Below are 13,370 nucleotides of genomic sequence, written 5' to 3' on the forward strand. Positions count from 1 at the left end.
GTGGCTGTCCAATTTTCCCAGTACCATTTATTGAAGAGACTGTCTTTTTTCCATTGGACATTCTTTCCTGCTTTGTCGAAGATGAGTTGACCATAGAGTTGAGGGTCCATTTCTGGGTTCTCTGTTCTGTTCCATTGATCTATGTTGCAACTGATAAATTATTGAACACTACCTCTGAAACTAATGATGTTGACTAATTGAATTTAAACTTAAAAAAAGAGAGAGAGAAAAAGAAAGATGCTTACCACACAGGGAAATAAAAAGAAAATATGAGTAGGTGAGACTGGCAAAAATCTAAGGGGGATACAGCAAAAGATAATGGGCATAAAAACAGGTTGGGTCAAATCAAGGAGAATGAACATTAAGTGCCAGAAGAATTTTCAATTTATCTTAAAAGCAATGAGGACAAGAAGAGTAGTGGCATGACTAGCTCTGTGGTGAGGGACACCATAATCTTAAGAACGTTATTCTAGGACAAGCATCAGTTTTACCAGAGAAGTAAAATAAAATAGAAGTCATGATTACCCAAAGAAGTAGTTGCAAACTTTCTGCCCTGGGTCTACAAACTTACTTTGAGTAGCTGATGTGATGGATTAAAAAAATAAATTAAAACTAAATTTGAATGATATTAGGCACGACGTTCCTGCTCAACCTTCAGACTCCACCATTCCCGATTGCCTCACCTGGAAGGGTAAATACATTTACCTTATAAGCTTTGAAGGCATCTGTGTTTGAGAAAACACTTCAAAATGGATATTTCCCGCTCTATCCTCTGGTTATTTTCAAGTTTTTCCTAGGAATTAATATATTTTCTTCTCAAGGGGACAGATTTTATAACTTCACACTGCCTTCTTCAAAAGAAAGCTTATTAAATATGAGATTATGCCATCGAGAAATACACATCTGTAAAATTTATTTCTACTGATATATTTACTATGCTCTCCTATCACAGAGTACGATACAGAGGAAAACATTTCAATGGAAGAGAAAGAAAAAGAGGTGGGAGAAAGAAGTGGGGAAGAGGGAAAAAAGAGATGGACAAACAACGGAAGGAAGAAAGAAATCTGAAATTAAGTTTAGTACCTGAAGAGACTCAGTTGGCTAGATTGTATTTGCCAAGATAGAATCCCCACACAAATGGAGCTTGGAGAGCCCCAAATACACAGTATCTGTATCACAAAATCCCTATAAAACATATAAAAATAGATGCCAGTAGGAGCATAAATAAAGAGAGAGGTGGGGGTGGAAAGCAATCCCTCTCCCAAATTGAGGAATAGAGTGAAAAATAAGTCGTTTATCTCCGGTTTTCAATCTAGGAAAAATAAAAAAAATGTCAACCCCACAGCATGGTAGATGGATGCAGAGAGTAATTGGTCAAGGAAACAAACATATGTCATCAAAAAGACCTGTGAGCTTGAGAAGCATATCTCTGCATGCCAAGATTAATAGGAGTGCGGCTCTGTACACTGACAGTAGAGATAGCAAAAGTTTCAGAAAGCGTCCCTGCTGGCCTGAGAGATCTGCAGAGATCCCTCAGTAGCAGCTGGAACCCTGCCCTCGCTGGTGGTGGTCCCACAGGCCTAAGCAGATGGCTGACCGAATGCACCCAGGCCGCTAGACCCCAGGCATTTGGGGTCAGAAAGGGGCAGATCCTCTGGCTCATGCACGCACTGATGCTTCAGTAGAAATGACCATAAAGGAAGCCTTCTACTGCCTTGAAATAGCTATTGAGTTCTTGACTCCGCTCACCATTTATTTTTCTTTCCCCAGCCATCTGACAATTGTTTGGTTTGGGATGCTGGCTGCCTGCCATTTTCCTTGTCAAAGCACAGCTAAGAGAAAGCTCCACACTATAAATCTTCTTGGGTGGGCCCCAGGACTGCCGCCTACCCAGGCTGAGACATCTCACAAAGGAAGGCCATTCTTAAGTCCTGCAAGGACGCTCAATGGATGTGGGGCCTGGAAGGAAAGAGCCAGGGTTAGAAAGGAAACTTATAGCTGGGTCATTGAACATTAAGGAGCAAAGAACCTTTAGAAATCTAATCTCTATGCAACTGGCTCAAGTGATTTGCCCAGTGCTGCATAATCAACCATCCGCAGGCCTGATATTAAAACTGAAGGCCCTTGTCTCTAAATGTAATGGAGCAGTGTGCTTTGGGAAAGGGCACAATTCTGAGCATCATGGTGGGCCACTTAAAGTTGTGTGAGTTTGGCCAAGTCACGAATCACCCCCCACCCCAGTGTTTCAGTTTCCAAGTCTTAGAAATAGGAGGCTTCAGCTATGATTTCCAAGGCTACTTGTAGTCCCCCAATGCTAGTATGTCTTACTGGGTATACTGTGTCCCTCAACTTTTCTCCAGGCCCCACCACACATATACACACACACTTTCATCTGGGTATTTTCAAATAGAGTCCCCTGCTTGCTTTTTCATCGGACTGTGAGTTGTATCAGAGGCATGTGACATTTGCTCAGCGGATCATGGGGAACCATGAACTTTGTACGCTTTTAAAGGAAGGTCAACAGGGACCTACTTCCTGAGGATACAGCCTTCTGTGAGCCTCATCAGTTTATTCTAAAGCTAAAGGGCTTGAATGATCTCCAGCCTCTTGCGGGTTGAGTTGTTGTAGAGTTTGCCCAACGGCATTAAACTCCTCTATTATATTTCTGAGTAGGTAAACTCAGTGCCCTCCCTTATTGAAAAGATGAGAATGGGATGTTTGCCCTAAATCCTAAGTTTACATTTGCTCGATTTTGCTTCCTTTTCTCTACCATCTCTTCCTTATCCTCCTGCCTCTGAAAATACTCAGAGTAGTTGTAATAGTAATGGGATAATAGTGATACTATTGGTAACTAATATCTAATTCACTTAGTGGTTAAAATGATAAAGTAAATTCACACGTGTAAAGAGCTGAGAAAGGTGCCCGGTCTTTAGTAAGCACCCAATCAATCTTAACTGTCCTATGTATTGTGCCACAAGCCTAGAGGGACACCTATATTCTAAAAAGGAAGAAAATGGTATGTGTTTCTAAAGAGAAATGGGCTACATGATCACAGTGTGTCTCCTCGGCATTTAGGAAAGCTGATGGGGTTATGACCCTAAATCACGGGCTTCTGTAGGAAAATGTGAATTACTTCTTTCTGTCAAGAAGGTGGCAAAAGGGCACCAACCAGATCACTGAAAGAGTCAAGTTTGCAGACAGATTAAATGAGCCAGAAAGAGAGCACTAAGACTGCCCAAGGAATATACTCTTTCTCAGAAAGAGAAAACGGGGCCGTGTCTTAGATTTAGTCAGAGAGTTAACTCACAGTGAATGAAAGCTAGAGGTCAAGATGCCAACAGTTATCTTGATTAAGACTCAGAAGCTAAGCCGGGATATAAGCTGAGCTGTCCCATACAGAAGTGCAGGTTGAGCACTGCACGACTCTACAGGTCATCATCGACCATTCACACAATAGTCATCATGGATTTATTTGTTTACTTATAATGGCAATTTTCTAGTAGATGGCAGGAAAGTGTCATAAGGAAAGGATATCATTCTCATTAAGACATAGTATGTGCTAGTGGCAGCCCTTGAAGTTAGACTGCTAATAGGTAAGGATTTCAATCCTCAATTACTGTTAGTACCCTTGCCTTAGTCAATGGCCCATAACTATAGAAAGAAATATTCATCCTCACCAAAAAGAAAAGAAATGCAAAGACATGATGTGTCACAGGGTGAGCCAAAACCTAATAAGGAGACATAATTTTTGTTTATCAACTGGTGAAGATATAAATGATTGTTAATACTTTAATGCTAGTGAGAGTATCAGAAAACAGGAACTCTCATAAAGAGTAGCAGGAATATAAATTAGTATAACCTTTTCATAGGGCACTTCAGCAATGTGTATTATAATCAGAAAAGTGCATATCATTTGACCTATAACTCAGACTTGAGGATTTGCAAGAAATACTTGCACTGGTATAATTACACACACACACACACACACACACACACACACACACAAAGCATATACCAGGGTCTTTATCACAGTATTATTTTAATTGCAAAAAAAAAGAAACTCACACAAAGTTCATTTACCAAAGACTGGTAGAATTCTTCTTGGTATATCCATTCCATGAAACACATATGGCACCATAAAATGAAGAAGGAGGTTACTCTACCAGTGTGCTAAAATGGAAAGCATTAAAGAAATACTAAGGAAGTGTGTACAGTATGGTTATTTTTTTGAGGGGGGAGGGGCACAGGGAGAGGGAGAGGGAATCCTAAGCAGGCTCTATGCTCAGCGCAGAGCACAAGGTAGGGCTTGATCTCAGAACCCTGAGATCATGACCTGAGCCGAAATCAAGAGTCAGACGCTCAACCGACTGAGACACCCAGGTGCCCCCCCCCCCCCCCCGGTGTGGTTATTTTTAAAGAAAGAGAGATGGGTGAAAAAAAAATGGGGGAAAGAGGAAGCAAAGAAGGATATAAGGTTTCCTATGCATAGAAGAACATCTGGAAGGAAGCACAATAAACTGCTATGAGTGGCTCTCCCTGAGGACTATGGGTAGAGAAGACTTTTACTTTATTGCTTTATTTTTTTATTTCAGTCTTTTACAACATGAGTGGAGTGTGGTCATTTTCCTGACATGTTACCTGTGTGCTCGCTATTTCGTTTGCAGGAAACAGTCTCCCACTCCAGATACTTGCACAGCTCCTGCTTCTTCTGCTTTGCTTCACTCGGGTCCTGGCTCAAATGTCATTTGTCTTAGAAGACCGCCTGGCCCCTAAATGAAATAACGCCTTTCATCAGGCTCTAGCCCTTCCTACGGCTTCATTTTCCTTTATGGCATTTATCCATGCCTGATATGATGGTATTATAACATATACTTATGTTTGCTTATTTATTGTCTGTCTCCCTTTCCCACTGAAGGCTCTCTCTGTGAGGGCGGGGGCTTTGCCGTGGGCCCCTCTGTCTTCTAGTGCCCAAATGCCTCTGAGTTACTTTAAGATACTTGAGCAAATAGAGACGTGGTGTGTCACGGGGCGAGCCAAAGCCTAAGAGCTAATCAGGAATTTAGAAAGGGTAGCCACTCAAGAACCCCCTGATGGCGAGGTCAGATAGCACTATGATGAGCAAAAGCCACATTCCAAAAGGGACCACCACAAGCCCAGCTGTACCATGAAGATCGGGTATAGGTGTTTAATTGTGAAATCAGCATAGTGAACAAGGGCAATAAGTTCTCAAGGTATGCAAGGTATGTGGATTAGCTAAAAAATACATTCAAAGCACTTCCTAACCTCTTGCATAATCCTAGAGAATGACGTCCAAGCTTCAGGCCCGGTCACTCTGGTACCCAGGAGAATTTCTAATGGTCTCACACCACCTGGAAAGTAGAATCCTGCCTCTGGAATGCTGAGTCAGCCTAGAGAGGACCGTTCATGCAAGGGAAGCTCGTGCTTCAGGCTCACAGAAGAGGTTGTATAAAACCCTCTACAGTGCTCTGCAGAACCATACTAGAGACAAATGCAAAAGGAAAAACCAGTAATATTGACTCCATCTTTATTTTAAACATTTGCTTTTTTCATCATGGCTCTGTTGCATTAATTTTGATTTTGAAAAACAATATATTCAAATATTATTTATCTTGACTACTTTTGGGTACCCTCTTAAGTTATATGCCCTAGGAATGGGTCTCACTCACGTCCTATTAGTCCTGTGCTAGTTTTTGTTTCCTCCTTTGCTGGTAAATGTTTGTTTAATAACTATGTATGTGACTAAAGGTGGTCTGAGACTCGCTTTCATCGTACCGGGGAGTGGTGTTGTGGGGGAAGAGCTAAACCCATGCACCACAAATTTTTCAGGGGTCTTATTTAACCTCATCTAAACTTATCTACTCTTATCTAATTAAAAGAACCATGAAATTTTGACGACAAATTATCTTAGGTCAATAGAGCCTACCTACCCTATAGCCGGTAAACAGCAAGTAAGCATTAAAAGAAGAAGTGGTATGTGTATATATATACATATATATATATATATATATATATATACACAATGGAGTATTATGCAGCCATCAAAAGGTATGAGATCTTGCCATTTGCAACGACGGGGATGGAACTGGAGGGTGTTATGCTGAGTGAAATAAGTCAATCAGAGAAAGACATGTATCATATGACCTCACTGATATGAGGAATTCTTAATCTCAGGACACAAACTGAGGGTTACTGGAGTGGTGGGGGGTGGGAGGGATGGGGTGGCTGGGTGACGGACACTGGGGAGGGTATGTGCTATGGTGAGCGCTGTGAATTGTGTAAGACTGTTGAATCACAGACCTGTACCTCTGAAACGAATAATACATTATACGATAAAAAAAAGAAGGTAGTAGGAAGGGAAAAGTGAAGGGGGGGAATCAGAGGGGGAGATGAACCATGAGAGACTATGGACTCTGAGAAACAAACTGAGGGTTCTAGAGGGGAGGGGGTGGGGGGATGGGTTAGCCTGGTGATGGGTATTAAAGAGGGCAAGTATTGAATGGAGTACTGGGTGTTATACACAATGAATCATGGAACACTACATCAAAAGCTAACGATGTAATGTATGGTGAGTAACATAACATAATAAAAAAAAGTACAGACACATTTGCTATAAAGTGAATGAAACTTTAACATCTTTAGAGCAATTCACTCATGGTCTGGAAGAAAACCGAACAATTTTGAGTTGTAAGGCTTTTTTTTTTTTAAAAAAGGACCCCCCTTCCCCAATTTATAAACTTCAGGTCCCTCAAAGCTTGGATCTGACCCCAAGCTGTAGACATATCTATTTTTGACCAAACCAATAATTGAACATTCAGGTTTACAAACCCAATAATGTGCAGAGATTATTTGCTTTACAAAACAATATAAAATATCATTCTTTGGATATCTGGTTCCTATTAGAGTGTTTAAACTTTGATTCAATTTACATACATTGATTTTGTCCCAATGTATCAAAGTCATTTATTCTATAGTCAGGCATACCTAGGAGCCAATGCTTAATTGATACAGAAATAACTAGTTGAGTATTACAAATTTCTTAATTGAAGGTTTATATGAAAAATAATTTTTTAAGCTATCTAGTTTAAAATTTTTCCCATTTGTTATAAAAATTTTTAAAGGAGTGATTGGCCAAATTGGTTTTGGGAGCTGGTCTAGCTTAAGTATAAATCATCTAAGAGTATAAAATCCAATTGCGATGCCTTCACAAAATACAGTAATCAATCAATACACAATTCATTCAACAAATATTTATCAAGTGCCTACAACATGTGAGCATTCTACTAGGCTCAGGCAATAAAACATTATTTAAGATCACTTCTTACACCTGATAGATCATACTCTATGTAAGCTACTTCGTCCTTGATAAAATGGGAATAACGATATTTGCCCTGATAACTCACCATTTCAAACTGAGGACCAATTGAAGTCATGGTTTCTCTTCTCCATTTTTCCCTACCCACACCTCCTCTGCCCTTCTCTTTCCTACTGTGTGCTCCAGGGCTCTGCATCACTGTGGTTCTGCTTTTCCAGCTGCCTTCTGATTGTTTTAGGTCAACAGAAGGCACGGGCAAGAAACTGGAGAAAGAGAGAAAAGAGAGGTTGGGGTATTACTCCCCTGCCCTTCCTGCTTCTGGGCCATTCTCTGCCAGCATTGTTTTACTATGGCTACTCCTGGGTGGGCCCCTCTTCATGATGATATCAAGGGTCATTGGCTTCGGGTAACATTCTTCCCACCCTTTGCCCTTCAGGCTTTAGAGGTAAAAGCTTTGGCTTCTAGCTGCTGCTACCCTCTGGGGTGCCCTCCATTATTCAGTGTGTGTGCCAACCCCTTCCTCCAGCTCTGTACGCAATCTCATTCTTCAGGTTCCCTTGTTTAAGCCATCTGAGTGAAGCCTTTTCCTTCTGGGACCCTGACTGATACATCATCTAGGATTAATTTCTTCTAAAAAGTTTAAACAAATACAAGATGTAATGGAATCGTTAAAATAATTAACAACCCCGGTGAGTCAGACTCATAGAGAAAGTACTAGGCAAACATCTGTCACAACAGAGTATTGTTTGTGGGCTCACTCGCTACCTGGTCCATTTCAGAGCTGACATTCCACACTTGGAATTCACAGTTCCCACTGTATTTTCATTATGATTCTGAGCTTAATTGTGAACATTCACTGTGAGCTGAAATCTGGCCATGTTAAATCTATATTTGTCTCTCATTTGATTTACTATTCAGAAGATGTTGAAAAGAATTACTTTAGGAAGTTTTAATACATATGTTAAACTAAAAGATGTCTTCCAATTTGAATGCTATTATGCCAGGCTTCACAGATATATTAAACACCCTGATAAAAAAAACAAAACAAACAAACAAAAAAACACCCTGATAATCTCCTATCATTTGTGGGGGGAGAAATATTTACAAATTATGAAACTTAATTAAATAAAATACTTAATATTTGTTACTAACCCTTCTAAAAAATTATTGACTAAATATCCTTGAAAATGTTTTCCTTTTCTGATACTATTGATCTCACAGTATTGAGTAACCTAAGAGAGCAAAATCCCCAAACAAGAAACCCTTTCTTCAATTCAACAAGGTAGAATTGCCTGTGAATTCTTTTTTTTTTAGCTGCTAAAGGTATTTTTTTCTTTAAAATTTTTTAGTGTTATGTTAATCACCATACATTACATCATTAGTTTTTGATGTAGTGTTCCATGATTCCTTGTTTGTGCATAACACCCAGTGCTCCACGCAGAACGTGCCCTCTTTAATACCCATCACCAGGCTAATCCATCCCCCCACCCCCTCCCCTCTAGAACCTTCAGTTTGTTTTTCAGAGTCCCATCATCTCTCATGGTTCTTGACTGTGAATTCTTAAATTAAAAAAATAATAACAGTAATTTTCAGTAGCATACTTACTTTTGAGTCAGAATTTATTACTTGATAAGAATGTCATTCTTTGGGATATTAATATTTCTCTGAGTATTTTAATGAAGTCTATATAGCATTGCCACACATTTGCCTGCAAGGATTTATGGAATTTTTCCTCATCTGTGAATAGGAGCTAAAAATAGTCTATAAATAATATTGTATTTATATGTTACAAATTATATAAATGAAATGATACAATTATACATAGGGAAACCTCCCCTTTCCACCTCTCTGGCTTCTGGGTCCGGACAATCAAAACCTATTGCTGGGATGCCTGGGTGGCTCAGTTGGTTAAGCAACTGCCTTCGGCTCAGGTCATGATCCTGGAGTCCCGGGATTGAGTCCCGCATCAGGGTCCCTGCTAAGCAGGAAGTCTTCTTCTCCCTCGGACCCTCCCCCCTCTCATGCTCTCTCTCTCTCTGATTCTCTCTCTCAAATAAATAAATAAAATCTTTCCAAAAAAAAAAATAACCTATTGCTGAGAGAATGAGTCAGTGCATATGAGGTGGTTGCAACTGTGCCACTTGCCAGGTTAGTGCCCAAAAGCTTTGTTTCCTGTCGGCAAAGTTCATTCAGTCACTGAACCAGAGGAAAATCTACCCTGAGGTCAATGAGTTTAAGCTACAGGGCATCTCTTAACACTCAACTCTGAGACTGTCACGAGCCACTGGGAGTTATAGAATGTTCTAGGTGGCAGGGGAAGCCAGGATGTCCGAGGAACCACTTCCATGAAGTCATTTCTGGCCAACTGCTTAAAAGGACATCAAAAGGGGCACCTGGGTGGCTCAGTTGGTTAGGCGTCTGCCTTCGGCTCAGGTCATGATCCTGTAGTCCCAGGATCGAGTCCCGCATCAGGTTCCCTGCTCAGCAAGGAGCCTGCTTCTCCCTCTAACCCTCCCCCCTCTCATGTACTCTCTCTCTCTCTCTCATTCTCACTCTCTCAAATAAATAAATAAATCTTTAAAAAAAAAAAGGACATCAAAAGAAAAGCGCCTGAATCTCTTAGGCTTCAATAATTTGTCGTGATTTCTTTTCTCACTCTAAATACACATTCATTTTCTTACCTACTTTTATCTAGAATTTTGTATTATTTTCCTTACAGAAAGCCCATCAAATTGTATAAACTTCAGATTGGGGATTGCCCAGATCATGTTTCCCAAATATAATCTGGTCCAGAAATTTAGGTCTTACAAATTACTTGTATGAACATGGAAAGAGTTTTGCTGCCAAGAAGTAATGACTTAAAGACGCTATCATCATCCAACAAAGAAAACCTATTTGACAGCAAAAGAAACATGACTCAGAAGACTTCAGCTTTTCAGAAAGCCACATTCGTAGTAAGAGGAACATTAACTAAAGCCACCGGTAGCATGAGGAGCCCCGGAAGAAGCAGCAGGCAAATGCAATGGCCATGAAAAGAGAATGAGATTTTATTGCTAAGATGTGTTGAACATCTTAGTTTAAAGGAAGATAACCCTGGGGCGCCTGGATGGCTCATGGTTGAGCATCCAACTCTTGATTTCAGCTCTGGTCATGATCTCAGTATCCTGAGATCAAGCCCAAGTCAGCTCCATGCTCAGTGGGAAGTCTGCTTAGATTCTTTCCCTCTGCCCTCCTCTCTCTTTATCTTTCTCTCTCTCTCAATAAATAAATAAACCTTTAAAGGAAGATAACGCCACCTGTGGGCAGCCTAAATATGCTTTGAGCAGTATACGCTTTATCATGCTAGTTCCCGAAAATATGCAAATATTCCCAAGAACTATACTTCTCCATTTGTGATTCACTCTTCATCACATTCAGATCATGATAGTGCTGAAAGTCCATGGCATTTTACAATTCCTAATTTCCCAAATGAATCTGAGGCAGGGCAAGGTAAGGTGATAATATGAAGACCCAACAAATAAGGTGAGAAATTTAACTCATTTTCCTCCTTCACTTCATTATTTCAGATACACAGTAAATCAAGAAAGGCAACCATTCCTTTTGTAAGATATTGTAAACCTGTCAAAACTTTCAGTTAGCCATTTATTCTGTGTGCATAATCTGCAGTACTGATATCTTTGTGTTACTTTAGCCTTAGCTTTTAAAAAATAATTGTGATGAAAATGATTTTGTTTATTTCCAAATAAATATTCAAGCATATGCATGTACTTCAAAAATAATGAACATATGTGTTTAAATCAAAACGGAATGTGGGGGGAGTCCATGAAAATACATGCAACCATTGTAAGGTCTAGCTCATTACATTTGCCAAACTGTGAAGTCTGGGCGAGCTTCCCATTTCTGTGCCCGCTGGAAATCCTGCAAGAAGCTGATCCGTGAGACCATGCCAAGTCATCCAAAAATGGAGGAAGGAGATTAGGTTCTGTGTAACACAAATACCGTGATCCTATTGATATGATCTAGCTGCAGTCCCTTTGTTTGTATGTCTAGCATATGATTAATATTGTATGTCAAACCTGAAACAGGAGGAAGATAACAGTAATACACAAATAAAGAAGCCATCACAGAGAAGAGTAGGGAATCCAAGATTTGTTAATTAATCATCTGGACAAACTGGGATGTTGTCTCCTTAACGTTAGAGCTAGTTTTGCAATTCAGATATGTATTTTTGAACAATTATCTGCTGATGAGTCAGGGATAGACACAGAAGATCCCAAGGGCATCCTCTCTGATGTTTTTAAAGACATGGCTCCTTTCTTACTTTAGAAGAATGAGAAGGAAGAGACTGTTTTAAGTACACGGCAATTAAGAGAAACATAAGCATATACAGTCATCTTTACTTTTTACAAAAAGACTGCAATAACTATAGAAGTACATTTGTCTATGTTTTATTTCTGACTTGTTGATCTGCGATGGGCTATGGGTTAGCACCACACTCTTCTGCCTTGTCTTTGTCACCAACAGTGGTCACTAATTTGTTGCTCCAGGATTCTATTGTAGCATAAGCAATCAGCCCATCTTGGCATGAAGCAACAACCATTTTATTCTGCTCATGGATTCTGTGAGTCAGCAATGTGTACTGGGCACAGTGGGATAAGTCTTCTGCTCCATGACATCCGGGGTCTCATGTGGCAAGACAAGTGGCTTTGAGTGCCTGGAACAGCTGGATCTGGAATCATGTGGAGGCATCTTCACTTGCACATCTGGTGCCTGAGATGGAATGACACAAAAGCTGGGCTTGCATGGGACTGTCAACTGAAGTGTCTACACGTGCCTATCCTGGAGCATGGAAACATTGCAGTGGTTGCTTTGTACCTGGTGGCCAGAACAGCAAGAGTGAGTGTTTCAGCAAACAAAGCCTTTCCTGATCTAGACTTGGAAGTCACATGGTGTCATTTCTTCCATACTCCATTGCTCCATTGGCCAAAGCGTCACAAGCCTACCTAGGTTCAAAAAGAGTAGACAACAGACACTGCTTCTTGAAGATAACTGTCAAAGAGTTTGCAGCCATGTTTAAAATTGCCCCACCTATACACTCTTAAACATAGATAAAGCAAGAGAAGACATTCATATCGATTAAACTGCCTATTACATACCACACACCACTAGGAATTTTAAGTACAACAGCTCTACGAAGAAATTATTATCATCCCCGATTGACAAGTGAGGCATCAAATGCTCAGGGGTTAGGAGACTTACCCAAAACCCGCAGCATCGTACAAAAACCCTGATCCACTTGATTCCAAAGCCTGGTATTTTCTCACTATTCGTTATTATCACACTATGTCTACTTACCTTTTTTAATAAAAACTCTTTTCCAAATGAAGGAGTCCTTTTTTTTTTTCCTTCTTTTAAACTAATTTGTCTGGAAAGTATAGTGTTTTAGCCACCATGCTTTCATTCATATGACAACCCAAAACTCATCAGACACCAAAAACTAAATAATTTCACTGCATTTAAGGTACTTATAAATAAGAGACTGTCCATTTCCTATTATTTCTGTAACAAATTACCTCAAATTTAGCAGCTTAAAACAACACAGACTTATTGTCTTAGGGTTTTGGAGGCTCAAGTCCACAATGGGTCTCACAGGGCTAACGTCAAGCAGCCTGAATTCCCTCTAGAAGTTCCAGGGAATATCTGGGTCCTTGCTTTTTCCAGCTCCTAGGGGCTGCACCCATTCCTTGGCTCAAGGTCTCTCCCTGCATCTTCAAAGCCAGTGATCTCAACACTTCAACCCTGCTTCTGCCGTCACACCTTCTCCTCTGACACTTGGACCCCCTACCTCCCTCTTTCACTTACCAGCACTCTTGTGAGTACATTGGGTCCACGTGGATAATCCAGAATATTCTCCCCATCTCAAGACTCTTAAATAAGTCACATGCACAAAGTCCCTTTTCCCTATGAGCTAACGTCTTTACAGATTCTGGGGGTTAGAATGTGGACATTATGGGGGGAGCATTATTGTGCCCACCAT

The sequence above is a fragment of the Callorhinus ursinus genome, unplaced genomic scaffold (genome assembly GCF_003265705.2).
Source record: "Callorhinus ursinus isolate GAN/ISIS: 27379988/994484 unplaced genomic scaffold, GSC_fseal_2.0 scaffold28, whole genome shotgun sequence".
NCBI lineage: Eukaryota > Metazoa > Chordata > Mammalia > Carnivora > Otariidae > Callorhinus > Callorhinus ursinus.